This window comes from Pieris brassicae, chromosome 8, assembly GCF_905147105.1.
Source record: "Pieris brassicae chromosome 8, ilPieBrab1.1, whole genome shotgun sequence".
In the NCBI taxonomy this organism is placed as follows: domain Eukaryota; kingdom Metazoa; phylum Arthropoda; class Insecta; order Lepidoptera; family Pieridae; genus Pieris; species Pieris brassicae.
Genome location: NC_059672.1, coordinates 11397066 through 11411929, shown reverse-complemented (window position 1 = coordinate 11411929; position 14864 = coordinate 11397066).

Sequence of the window (14864 nt, the reverse complement as noted above, 5' to 3'; positions counted from 1 at the left end):
TGATTGTTTAAATACCATTACATATAAAATTTCAAAACTACATATTCGTTGAATGATTAAGCTTTTATATAGCTTATATAAAAATATGATGAATATTTTTATCATCGTTGCCGTATCGATAGGAGATAAGCGGAGTACAATGGTTTCATAAACTTTTGAGTGGTGATAACACTATTGATCGCAGGTGAATCGTACAATCGCTGACAAGAAATATATAAAACTACTTATTCAATAAAAATAGTCTTTTATAAAAACTAACTCTGTGTTCGAGTATAAAGTGTGAATAAAACGCGTCGCACAATATTAGCAAAAAGTTTTGATTTTTCTTTAATTTCGCAAATTTTTCAAACTTAAAAGTTTTTTAAACGTACTCATAAAGATTACAAATAAAATAATCTTGTATCTAATATTTTTTCTTTGTTTTATTGTGGTAGACATTTTAATAGAACAAATGTATACGATTACGAAAAAGCAATGAAGTTGGAAGCCTTGGTTTTGGCCACAGATTTCTGTCTTTTTTGAAAATTTTCTCACACCTTTCAGTTAACAACTGAGACCATTTGTAAGTCCACGAGTGTATGGGTTTTAGTAAATTAGAGAGTCAGTCCGCGTACTGATAAGGGAATGCGGGTGCTTATTTAATCACATTGGCCCATATTGTAGTGAAACATATGCAGCCTGTATGTTTTTCCTTTATTTCTACAAAAAATAAACGATATGAAACGAAAATAATATATTGACGTATGGGCTTGAATTTTAATTTTTTGGGTGTGTCGTTGTATTAATTATCTATGTAATACAAGATTACAATAAAACGAGGTTAATTGTACTTCTATCACAAATCTCGATTTATGTGTTTATTATATACAAATAATTGTTGAATAATATTGAACCCGGTTTATTTGAGAACAATTTAAAAGCAATATTTGATTTTTATGCGGTATAAAATTTCATAAAAACTTTAAGTCGGTAGTGAAAAATTGTTAGATTACCAAACAATAAAAAGTATAATCAGTGGATCTCTTGCGAAGTTTTGTCGTATGAGGTTCATATCGGTAACCCAGGGCGGTAATTATGAAGACAGTTCAAAAGCCAGACAAACAGTACACAAAGTTGGCTTAAACGAACTCTGAGCGGATATTGAATTTCTAACTTCAGGTTCTGTACGGATTCCACGCGTCCAATTTATTAAGCGTGGACCAAGCAGTGGCGGTATTAAAATTTGAAGCGCTCAAACTTGCCTCCTTTTAGTGTTCATTACGTCGGAAAGTTGGTGAAAATTCATACAAGTCTAAGTTCTAATGAACACCGGGCTGTAAAGTTGGACGTAGATCGCTCACGTTACTTTTTCCGCGGAATGCCGCAAAATGGCGTGTTGTTTTACGAAATTAAATTTAAGCCTTGTATTTACGAGATTGCCGTCGAAAGCTTTTTTGTTCTGACAATTTTATTTTCATTAGAATAATTGGAAGTTCAAAATAATCTACTATCAGTAAAGTAGGATGTTTTGTGATAACATATTTGGATTGATTTTCTTCAAGCATAATGCATTTTATTAGAGATTTATTGAGACTATTCTTTTAATTAAAGTACATCACACATCGTTTTCTATATTATAACTTACAAGCAATCAATTCTAAATTAAATAACAATTAAGGTAAACAGACAAAATTATAACAATAGTCAAGAAAAAAAAATTGTCAAAATAGAGTATAGGTGAAGACTTTCATAAAAATTAATATTTAATTATTCTCAAACAGATGCCATTAAAACAATTAAAAAAAACCGACTTAAGATTTATGAATGAGCTTTATAACATTGCAATAAACATTTTTTACATCATGGAACATTACGATCTAACTATATTAACAGTCTCTGTACAAAAGATAAATGTATTATTTTAATAACTTCGAGCGTTATACAAACCAATTAGTAAATTTGAATCCTACAATATTTTCACGATAAAGTACAGCACAATAAATTGGTAACAAATCCTTGGGCACGAGACAATAAGAAAGGGAGGAATTGCGGTAGACATTAGCTTTGTTGTTATTTTAAGTGGATTAAGGCCACGGCATTTCAGATCTTCTTAAGCTCGGAACATTAAGTCTGAAAGCACATCGCACTTGCAATCTTTTTGTGGATTGAATTAATAAAATATTTATTGTCAACTGCCCGAAATAATCACGGAACTGATATTGACGGAACTATAATAATGAGTTTGTATATTTTATTAAAGTTGGAGAGCGATGAGGTGCGGCTTTTTTTTAGTAATAGTAGGCAAACGGGCAGGAGGCTCACCTGTTGTTAAGTGACCATCCATGGACACTTACATTGCTAGAAGGCTCACATGTGCGTCGCCGGCCTTTTATAATTTGATATGCTCATGTCTTGAAGGACCCTCAGTCGAATTGGTTCGGAAATACTTCAGTTGTATTAACAAATCTTTGCCTATGGACATTGTAAGGCGTTTGATATTTAAGTAGTCTTTGTAAATAATCCACCACAATTAAATCGATTGGTCCGAGTAGAATATATGTATAAAGGATTTCGTGCTATTGTATGGTAGGTATAGCTATCCAAGATTGTATAGGTCTATGGTTACACTGATTGTGTATATTTTTGTATTAGTATGAAACAAAAAAGTCACAGTACCTACGGAGATTTACCGAATGTGCGGCTTCAAAACTTCGGCTGTCACTAATTAAATCAAATTTTATACGCGGAACTTAAACTAGCTTATACAGTGAAGGTAAAAAAAAATAAAAAGAAGAAATTAAATATTGTTTATTAGTAATCATAACAATCAAATATACATAGTAATAATAGAAATAAATAAAAATTATTAAAAAAAAAATGTTTGGTCCCGTGGCGTGTACACCTTTAACGCTGGCAGCATTTCCTCGCTGTATTACGATACTTATTCGATGAACTAGGAAAGCAGCTGTTCGGGGCTCACTGGTACTGGTACCACGCGTCAACTAAAACCTTTAATTAGCGCCTGTGCACTTGAACCCCATGGCCATTAGGTTAAGAGGCATCTTTCTGGGATTTGCTTTAAAAGTAATAAAAAAAAGTTGTTAATAGAAATAGGTAGTAGTGTTTAATCAACTGGGTTAGCAATACCATACGTAAGCTTTTAAATACCTCCGACGACTACCTAGTCAGGGAATTATGTAGAATTATAATTTAAAAAAAAACCCATGGCCCAAGAGTCTCTACTCCAAAGGGAACAAATCGAAGCTGGTTCCTCCAACTAATAAAAATAACGAATAGAAGAAGAAGCTGCGGCCACCCCAGCTTTTTTGCATGTCCAAAAAAATAAAATAAAATATTTTTTTCTTTAACATATTAGGCAAATATTTCTTAGACCCAAACCATCATTTAGTCATAACTCATTTTAGTCGAATAGACAGTTGATATATCACTTAACAAGTTGTTGTAAGCAATGAAACGCTAAAAGGCGTGTCTAGAGTTGAAGAACACAGTACAGAATTCTAAAAAAATTAGGCAATAATTGTTTATATTAAATGGCAAACTGCCAAATCATATCACAACCGTAATATATACGAATGATATCAACCAATATGTGTTCACGAACTCGTTATATAAATGAGTTCACAATCATGGGCCAAGTATAGATGATTGATCGAATCTCCCCAGCTTACTTGAGGGGGTAAGAATATTGGCAGTGTCGAATTACCTCGATACTCGTGTCGAGTGTTTATCTGAGTTGTGACATGATATAGCGTGGATGAGAGCATTAAATTAGTGGGTGTCGTGTTTTGTTTAATAGAACCATAGAGCTAATTTAGCGAACATAGAGTTGTCATTATAAATTTGTTATCTGTATTAAACTTTTTGCTGTTCGGATTTATAAGTATTTAGGTACACAAATAGTTTAGTTTAATGGCATATATAATTGTATGCGTTGTTAGTCTATTAGTAAGAGTCCACAAACAATAAAATTTAAAAAAAATGTGTGCGTGCACTAGTGTACACACGTAAGAAGTGAAACTTCTTTATGGCCTTATTTTTCGGAAAATTATCTACTATATACAACTTTACAGAAATTGGTTAAAAAAAGGTAAGTTAGATAAAGTTTCACAAAAGGCTTTTATTATCATAGACATGAAAACAAATAATACAATTATTTCATTTTACCTTATTACTACTAAGATTATTACAGAATTTCATTAATTGTAATAGTATCATTGTTATCGTTATTATATATTTTTGTTATTGGCTTCGAATCAACCATGGTAGGAACAAGAAAATGATGGCGCATAACGGAAAAATGTGACGCGTAACCGAAAAATGTGACGGTATTTTTTTTATAATGCCGATAAAGAAGATTCACTTCAAAAAATTTTGTTTAACAATTTCGATTGGATTTTTGTTTCGATCATTAGGGCCCTTAGGAAGTGCCAGTCAACTATTAACCAATGAGTTGAAATCAGTTTTAAATACATACAGCCTTTTTTCAATTAGAATTTTGTTTCACAAATAAGCTACTATAATATTAATATATATGCTATATAATTAAAAGATCTTATATGACAGGAAGACACTAACAGTTTGAATAGGGCAAGGAGGGACTATAAACTCAATAAAACTACACAACTATTTTAAGAATTATTATAATAAACAAAATTTACTGATAAATAAAATACGTATACATACGCGGTTATAGCAATTACGGTTGTAGTACTCACAAATTTCACTCAATTAATCTTGAGTGTCCACTATCGATAAGGATCACCCAATTACATTAGATAAATAATAGAAATGCCATCCCAAAAGCTCCTTAATAAAATGTCGAGAATGTCCCGTGCCTATACGTCCTTTCTTGAACAATTCATTTTTTCCCTCCCGAGTAGGACAAAACTTGCTATTATATTTAATAGACCCATCCTACATATAATGACATTTTCCAACTACTCGAGAACAAAGTCAACAAGCATAGGAATCTTAACAAACCTCCATGTTTTTTTTATGTACGTCAAACTGGTAGAAGGCTCATCTGACGTTAAAAGATACCGCCATGGTCACTCACACTGCCAGAGGACTTGCAAGTGCGTTGCTTTTAAGAATTGGTACGCTCCTGAAGGACCTTAAGTCGTCCTAATAATGGTTTATCGTTGATATTAAAAATTCTCTAATAACACGTCTTAGGAGTGAAATAAATTAAAATTGTCGTTTTCTGCGGGTTTTATGTAAATATTCTTTGCCGGAAACGTTTATTTTATATAATTGATATATGTGATCATCTTCTTGAAATTAGTTTATTCGCATTGTATACATCAGAGTAACGGCTAAGCAACTCAAACACTTCATCACTTAAAAATTCTAAGCACCGCATTTTTATTAAGCTCAAGTCGTAAAAGAAACTGGCAATCTGGTGCTCGCAGTGCAGGTTTAAAAGCCGTGAAATAATTCAAAAGAGCGTAAAAATGCAGCTAGAATTTACAAACCGCGAGCTTTATCACCTGAAGCTTTATTGCTGAAAACTATAAACTTGGCTTCCGACTTTTGTTGAAGGTTTTATACGTCCTTCATGTTCACTTGTATGAAAATTTTTAGGCCTCTTGAATTACAAGTTTCAGTATCTGTAAAAGTTAAAAAGTTCGAATAATTAATACAAATTTAAATACTGGCTGAAAAACAAAAATAATTTAAAAATCGAACTGACTTAAAGAATCATTAAACATTAATTAAGAACATTTAAAATTCGAATCTTCCATATGGATTCAAAACATTAATAATCACACTTATATTTATTTCGGTACCAACTTGAAGATAATAATGTTACTCTCAGAGGTAAGACGATTTAAGGGCATAAGCACTGAATCGTTACGGACAAATTAAATCATATCAGAACTATACTCAATCTATAGATAAAAACCATATAAAAAGTGTATCATACACTCCTCAGAAGCTGCAACTCTCAGTGTGATAGTTGTTGGTTTATAACTCGGGTTATCTCGTTTATAGCGCGATAGTACTGTGACACTCCTAATCAGATGAATAAAAGTTTATATGCGATTTTTAGGAGCTTTAGTACAAAGTAAACTGAAATGCTTAAATCCTTAATGAGTTTGCGACTGCGATGAAAAAGTTTTTAAAGATGTTTTTGAACGTCTTACGATCTGTTTGTTGACTTCCGAATTGAGGTTACAACTTCATTATCAAGCATTTCATTTATTCATGTTTACAGTTTTACAAACCGTAATTATGTTAGCATAGGCGTTTGCGCATCCTTGATTCTTTGATTGTATTATTATGCTATAAATTATTATTTGCGTGAATCATTATATTTAATATTACTTTGATAACGTAATAATATATTTTAATCAATATTTATATCACATTTGATATTTTATCACTACAAATTATATAAGAATTTACTATAATGATATGACTGAGGTATGTTACTTCTTTGTAAAACTCCCTTTAAGACAAATTTGCACGCCATTCATTTGTGGCAGAATATACGGACTTTCGATAGTACCACCGTAACATTTTTGTACAATATTCATGCAACCAATTATTATTATTATTACAAAAGATTAAATTACTCTCCACTTGTACCATCAAAGTTTACATGGGTGAATATTATTTTGCACAAATGTAACTATGCAATTATAAGCTTCAGTATATCTGTCGTCCCGTATATTAAGAAAAAAATTGCCTCTTAACAGAAACGTTTTAATGGACTATGGCCTTTCTTTGTGTGCATTTAATATTCAGTCGAACGATGAAGGAAAACAACTTGAAGAAACCGGCTAGCCTTAGACCCAAAAAGTCGAAGTGTGTGTCAGGTACAGAAAGCTGAACACCTACTTGCCAATTAGATTGACAAATGATCATGAAACAGATACAGACATCTGAGGCCCAAATCTAGAAAGGTGGTAGTGGTGAATTATTTATTTTATAATATTCCTGGTCTTCCTCAAGCATACATTTGTAGGTTTTCAAATTTATGGAGTTCATACAGACCGGGTCATTGTCATTGTATAATATGTAAGGCGTAAAATGGATTAGAAGAAAAGCTCGATTACCCACAAAGTATTGAAATTTACACATACTAATTACAAAAGATTAATCACGCAAAAGCTTAGTTCCTTACTTCGTGCTTATTGTTCTCTTGTCTGGGAAGTTGCTTGGAACTTATAAAAGATTACTTGATAGCTCGATCATACTTCATACAAAAACGTCTGGTACGTTTTTGTAGAAGCTTTGATTTCATTTATCTGTGATTATATTTTCAAAATTCGAAAATATAACAAAAAACAAATAATTGTTTGAGAGAACTTTTGATTGTAATAGTGTCTCTTACCTAACTTCGAATTTAATCGAAAAGTAGAAATTCCGAAATCTCTGCTATATTTCTAACCTGAAACATCAATATAGCATTTCGTGATTATTTTGGTATTCTGGTAGATTTACATAAAACTATGGTTAAATTTAAAAGTTTGATATAGAGTTAAACCATTAAAGTGGTCATATACCATCAATAAATTATTATTTTATAGAAAAGGGGGAAAACGGGCAAGAGGCTCACCTGATGTTAAGTGATACTGCCGCACCTAGCCAGACTCAATAGAAAGTAAATCAGTGGCACACGCCATCTCTTGCATCTCAGGCAAGCCGGTTTCCTCACGATGTTTTACTTTACCGTTCGAGCGAATGCTAAATGCGCACATAGACAGAAAATCGGGGATTGGGGATGATGGACAGGCAGGGATTGAATCTACGAACTCTAAAAGCCAATCAATGCCAGAGCTAAAATCACTAGGGTTCTCGAGTGCGTTGTCAGCCTTCTAATAATTGGTACGCTCATGATCCTAAGTTGAATTCTAGAAATAATCTTTTTCATAACATTCATAAGCCGCAAATAACAAAAACATTCCAACGATCAAACCGTAAATACCGGAGAGATATGAAAACCTAATAATCGGAGTTTCTGTGTGACTTAACACGAACGAGGTGGGGTCGATGTAAACGATTTCCACAACTATTTCAACGGACCCCCTCACATTATCTTACAGCTGAAACAAAAGATTTAACCTCAAGTACGAATTGTAAAGATATCAGATAAACATTTAAACTTTACATAGAGTCAACAATCTGTGTAGCTAAGTAAATCCTAAAATTTCTCTTTAATTCATAAGTTTTAGGTAATATAAATAAAAAAAAACAATGGCGCTACAACCTTTTTAAGTCTGGGCCTCAGATTTTTGTATCTGTTTCATAATCATTTTTTAATCTAACAATAGGCGAGTAGGTTAACCTTTTGTGCCTGTCGCACGACTTTTTGGGTTTAAGGCAAGTCGGTTTCCTCACGATGTTTTCCTTTACCGTTTGAGCAAACGTTAAATGCACATAGAAAGTCTATTGTTGTACGGACGGGAATCGAATCCACGACCTCAGGGATGAAAGTCGCACGCTGATGCCACTATGCCAACACTGCTTTTACAATATAAATGTAAGGAGATGAGTCACTTAAGTTGTCTTTAGTCGAATACAATATAGAACATTCAAACGACTTGAACCGCGATTCCTATATCATATTTTATTAAATTATCAAAATTCCCAACATAAAACGTATATCAACGAAATGCCGATAGGCAATATCGCGTTTACTCCCTCGGAACCACTCTTATTGTTCAATAAAAATGTTATGAGGTAACTCTATTCAATGAACCCTACTGTTATTGAAATCTGCATTTCGGTTAAAGTACTATTTCTTGTGAATGAGTAGCAATAAACGGGCTTCTATCAGCATTGTTGTTATGATTGCTTTCACGATCATTTGGAAATTGTATGAGGTTTTCGGTGTCGATATTTGGAAATACGTATGTAAAAAATTGTGAACAAATTATATTTTGACAATTGTCTCAATCTTAATGTCGCTAATACTGTCGAAGACATCATAATAATAATAATGGATGAAATTTTTGAAAAAAATATTGTACATTTTTATTTTCTTTAGCGAATCAATTTTGCAAAGTTTCATAGTTTATATTAAGTTAAAGAAACTAATATTTTTGTTTTACTAATACTTGAATTTAAAATAACTTTATACATTTAGATAACCAAGTACTCTTATGAAATTTACATTTACAACCATTTCCCAAGTTTAGTGCGAAGGATTACACGATGTACACAACTAACATACCTTAATTTTATATTTTCTTACTAAGTGAATGTAATTCCTTGAAAAGAAAAGTATCTTTAAACTGAAAAAAATGTCAATATTCTATATTTGAACTTATTAATGTCACCGTTTTTTTATTAGACATTATTTTCAAGCAATACTTATTATATATTAATATTTAACTAAAATATATTAATCATATAAATCTTATTAAAAATTTTAATGTATCATCTTTATAGTTTAGTTTGATTTTTTTGTTCCTGTTTAGTTTTGTCTTAATAACTGTGTATAACATGTATTTTTGCACTACTTGCCTATCTTATGTAATTTAATACATTTTTATTTATTTTTTTCTTTACTCACAGTGGTTGCCTGGAAGAGATCGCTCGAAAGCGATAAGGCCGCCAGTTGCCCTCCTTTTTTTTGTAGTGTAACGAAGTGTTAATAAATAAATAAAATAAATATTCAAATCTTAATGTTCTTTTTTATGTAATATAGTTGCTAGAACTCCATTATTATTATAATTCAATATTTGTTCAAATCGCTTACCCTAATTCTTGATAAAACCCAAATAAAAAAAACTATCATAAATAAACTTAAAAGCTTAAACATAAATCAACTCGTGATCACTTGTCGAAAAACATTGGAACATTTAGTATTGCTGCAATTCCCAAATGGATTTTCCATTTCCTGCACGATGTCAATATTATTATGTCGTCGGAGATGAGTTACTTTTCCACTATTCTGAATGAGGATATCGCTCCGAGCCGGGTATTCCCAAATAAATAATAAATACTTCAAACCGTGTGAGTGGTTTCACAACTTGTATGAGAAATGCTTTATCCAACCTGTGAAATATTTATTAATAAACATTATACGTAACATTTGGAATTCGCTGCATGCTTTAAATATATCTAGTAATAAAAAAAAACTAATAACGTATGTTTCGTGATCATTCATCAGTGTTCTGTGCCTGACAAACGCAGTCGCCTTATTTTTTGTTCTAAGGCATGCTGGTAACCGTTCCAGCTTGTGCTTCACCGTACGAGTCAGTGAGCGCAAATAGTCAGAAGGTTCATTGGTGCACAGCCAGGGTTCGAAATTACGACCTCAGGGATGAGCTTCACTTGGGCTATCATTAATTTCATTCAAACATATTTATTTATAAAAATTAATTCTGTTACTGTATCTAAAAGTACTGCCTACTTTTTATCATATCGCCTACTTGTTATGTCAGAGGCGATGGACTTTACTTAAATAATAAGAGTGAGTTTTTTAATATCTAGCTTTAACTGAATCAGTTTTCAACGTTTCAGTAATTCAATTTTTATGCGTAATAAATATCACTTATATTAAACGATATATTGTCCTCTAGTGTATCAATATTTTTTGTATTTCGAATGACGCTAATCCGGTATAAGATAAAATAAAAAATACAAAGCTTTATATAAACACATTTTAAGTCGAATAATAGATGTATTACCGTTTTCAGTAACGTTGTAATCGTTCTCTTTTTATCACAACACAAACACAATTTACGGACAACACAACGGATAGAGACGTAAGAGATTCATAAACAAGGGGTGTACAATCTTTGGACATGTGACCCAAACATACAAAAAGAGGAAATTCATAACAATAATTATGATATGTCGTAGCAGAAAATGACTTGAAACAAGGGTCCAGCAGTAATGCCTTCAGGGAATATATCCTTCTACTTGAAACTTTCACATTTAAGACTTTATTTACTTTATGTCCACCGCTCTTGGGAAATGAATTATTTAATCTATTTTCTGCGGCTAAGTTTTGAGAGATTTTGAATTGAAACGCTGTATGCAATGTTTGCGTTTGTTTAACAAAATTTTATTACAGATATAATTGATTAATATAAATGCCTTTGTGAATTACCAACTGAACAAATCAAAAGAGTTTGTTTCTAAAAAATTTCAATAAAGTTTACTTGTAAAACCTTTTATGATAATTATAATAGACAAGTAGGTGTGCCTTTTGTGCCTAACTCCAACGTCGAGTTTTTGGGTCTAAGGAATGGTTTCTTGCCGATGTTTTCCTTTACCGTACGTGCGAATGTCAAATGCGCACATAGACAGAAAGTCCATTGGTGCCGGGGTTTGAAACTACGACCCCTGAGGTGAGTATGAGAGCACGCGATTAGCCCAACACTGCAACTTTTTTATATGACAAATATTTTTTTGGGTCTGGGCCTCAGACTTAAGAACTAGACCTTCCGTATCTATTTCATGATCATTTGTCTTAAACAAATTTATGTGTCCTAAAAAACACAACTAAAATTTTGCCAATTTACATTTATCTGAAATAAAATTACTTTACGAGCGTCACCAAGAATCGACACTATACATCTCTTACGTTGATATTCTAGTAGTTATATTAACTGCGACCTTTTCCTATACTATATAATGGTTTGACTTAAAACGAATTACGAAAAGATGGATTGGAAAATTGTCGCGAGAATAGAGACAAGTGAAAGAATTTGGATGAGACTGTCACTCCGTCGAAAGTCCATTACTAATGTAAAACATAATGATATGGACTTATTGTAGTTTAGTATAGTGTATTAATCGAATAAAGGTTATTTTTATATTTATTTAATTACGGACAGATACAGTACATTCTCTGTAATGTCCTTCAATAATATGTCTTCCCTCAATAAACTTAAAAACATAATTTAAGTGTAACCTTGATTTTTTTAAACATTCTTTGGCTGCTACTTGCATATCAGTGTAAATAGGTTAATAAAAGTAATTTCTCTCTGTCCCCAGCGAGGCACAAATTACATCGTCCCATATTCAATTTCGGGTCAGTATTTCATCACGTAGGGTTGAACAGTTTAAAACAATTACAATTTTCGACATAGCGGTTTTGTTAAGAAGTCAAGCATAGATTGTATTACGATTATCAGAGATTAGATTTTTATGAAACTACGCGATGTATATTATCCCGTTGATACATAGACACTGTCTATGCGGTACAGTTACAAATAATTACATAATTTCTTTTATAAAATTGTAAAACGATATAATAACGAGCTAATATTGTTGTCGCTAACACAATATACGATATATTTTCTTTATCCTATTTCCACAGGCTACAAAACAATTTACGGTCTCAAAGCGTTAGCGTTACCAAGATACCATACCATAGACAATGCAAGCCTGTAACCCATATAATACAGACACCCCTGGCTTATGGGGGCTACAATTTGCACCGGATGCTACGAGCGGTCACGATGCAAGTGTATTTTACTGCAGGCTGTATTGTCAAAGTACGCATGACCACTTTATTTTATATCCTTTCTGTTTCATTGTGAATCTATTCACTTTATTAGACTTAAATAATAATGAATTTACGACTCATAATTACCTACAAGTAGTCCTATATAGATATTGACTAACTTAACATAACTCAAAGAAGGCTAAAAAGATTGTATTAGAAACTCTCTTTGTATAAGAAACTCAAAGCTTTATCTCTTACCTGTAAGTGTATATTAGAAATGCCCTTATTCGTTTAGAAAAACATAAATACTAAGTCAGCGGGAGTAGAACTGGGGATATATGGGCTGTGCCAAAAGTTTCTGGAATTATACAGGAAAACACCTATTGTATGGCAATCAAGGTTTATAAATACTTACCAAAAACATTAAAAGATTACTAGAGTTTTTAAAAATCTTTTAATGATTATTTGCGTGAAATATTATAATTAATATTAATTTAAAATTTCTTTTAAGAAAAATTTGCACGCCATTATGCGGCAGAATATGCGTAGTTTAGATTGTACCACCCAACATTTTTGTACCATATTCCTGAAAATAAATTATTATTATTAACTTGTAAAGTCTTTCGGGATATATTACAAACGTCGTTATTATGAAGTCAATTAGATTATTGAGGTGCATGTCTAGGCTTCATAAAACTATTAAGATGATACTACAAATACTAGCATAATATAAAGTTATAAGCCTTGCAAATAGCTACACCAAAATTATATTGATAAATGCCCAAGATTACACGGCCTCATCTCCAAAGGTTTTTCTAGCACCAAATTAAAGGTTGTCAACAGATTTATTATTCGCTCCAGTGAATTCGACACCGCGTCTCAAGTCTCGAGGGAAGCTTCCCTAATTATATCTTGCCATCTCGAACTGTTTGCTCAAACTTATCTAGATGTAATTAACAATACAGCGATCGAATTATTAGATTATCGCAATTAAAATGTATGATAAAGTCTATGTTAATAGGAAAAAACGTGTGCGTGTACTAGTGTACCCACGAAAGTGAAACTTCTTTATGACCTTATTTTTCAAATAATATGCAACTTTACAGAAATTGGTAAAATAAAATAAAGTTTAACAAAAGGCTTGTATTATCATATACATGGATACAAATAATACAATTATTTCATTTTACCTTATTACTACTAAGATTAATATAGAATTTCATTAATTGTAATAGATTTATGATTATCACTGTTATCGTTATTATATATTTTTGTTATTAATGGCTTCGAATCTCTTCGAATCAACAGTTGTAGGCACAAGAAAAATATGGGACATAACGGAAAAATGTGACGCGAAACCCAAAAAATTGACGATAATTTTCAACGCCGATAAAGAAGGTTTACTTTATTAACAAATTTTACCAAATGCCAAATTGGAGAGATTTAAAACTGTATAGATTATTAAAGAAAAACATGTAATTGATGGTTAGTTAGATTAGGTTATAACTTAATCTAAAAAAAATATATAGCCTGTAAAAAATGCATTTTGTAATTTTAAACCAATTATACTCAACCGAAGTAAGTAAATTAAAATGTAGCTTCACCAGTGTTGTACAAAGTTCTGTAAGGATTCATAAATTTATAAAAAGAATATGAATATATCAAATAAGATTTTATAAAGCTAATTCGTAATCTGAAGGGGGATGTTAAGGGTGTTACAGATGCCAAGATAAGCCCGTTACGTTGTATGAACTTGTAGTATCGTTTGAGAATGAAATATTGAGTTTGTTTAACAAAACCACTTAAAAGAGCATTATCGTTTTAATGTAATTGAAGATTGTATAACAAATTAATGGAATTCATCTCCTTTTTCTTTATTCTCTATGAAAACTTAAAAATTATGGTAAGTTTTTTACCTTAGTACCTTATTCGTAACAACTAATTATGAATATGGTCTTACTGATTTACGGTTCTCACAATAACTAGATGTAAAACAGCATACTATTTATTTATTCAATCAAAATAGTTATTTAACGTTGAGGCCCGAACTATAAATAAAATGGTAATATTTAATTACAAGATAGTCAACGTATTCGTGCCTAGAATCCCTTCGTCGTATACTTTAACAAAGTATCAAGAAATGTTAATGCTCTATATACATGACTAGGTTTTAGTTTTAACAAGGCAACCCGGTAGCAAATTCTTTGTGTCCCACCTTAGTACCTCGCGGGCCAAACAAAATCCCACCCCCAGGCTTCTTAAATCACAATTAAGGCTGTGTCTCGGGCACACAGAATTAAATTAATGGTTACACATATTGCAACTGTACGGACTTACCTGAATTAATTACTTTTTGTCTTTAAATAGTTTAGTGGGTACCGTGCTAATTTATTTATCGTTTCGAAGGAGATTGCTTTTTAATCTTAAAGTACTGGTGTTTCTCCTTATTTAT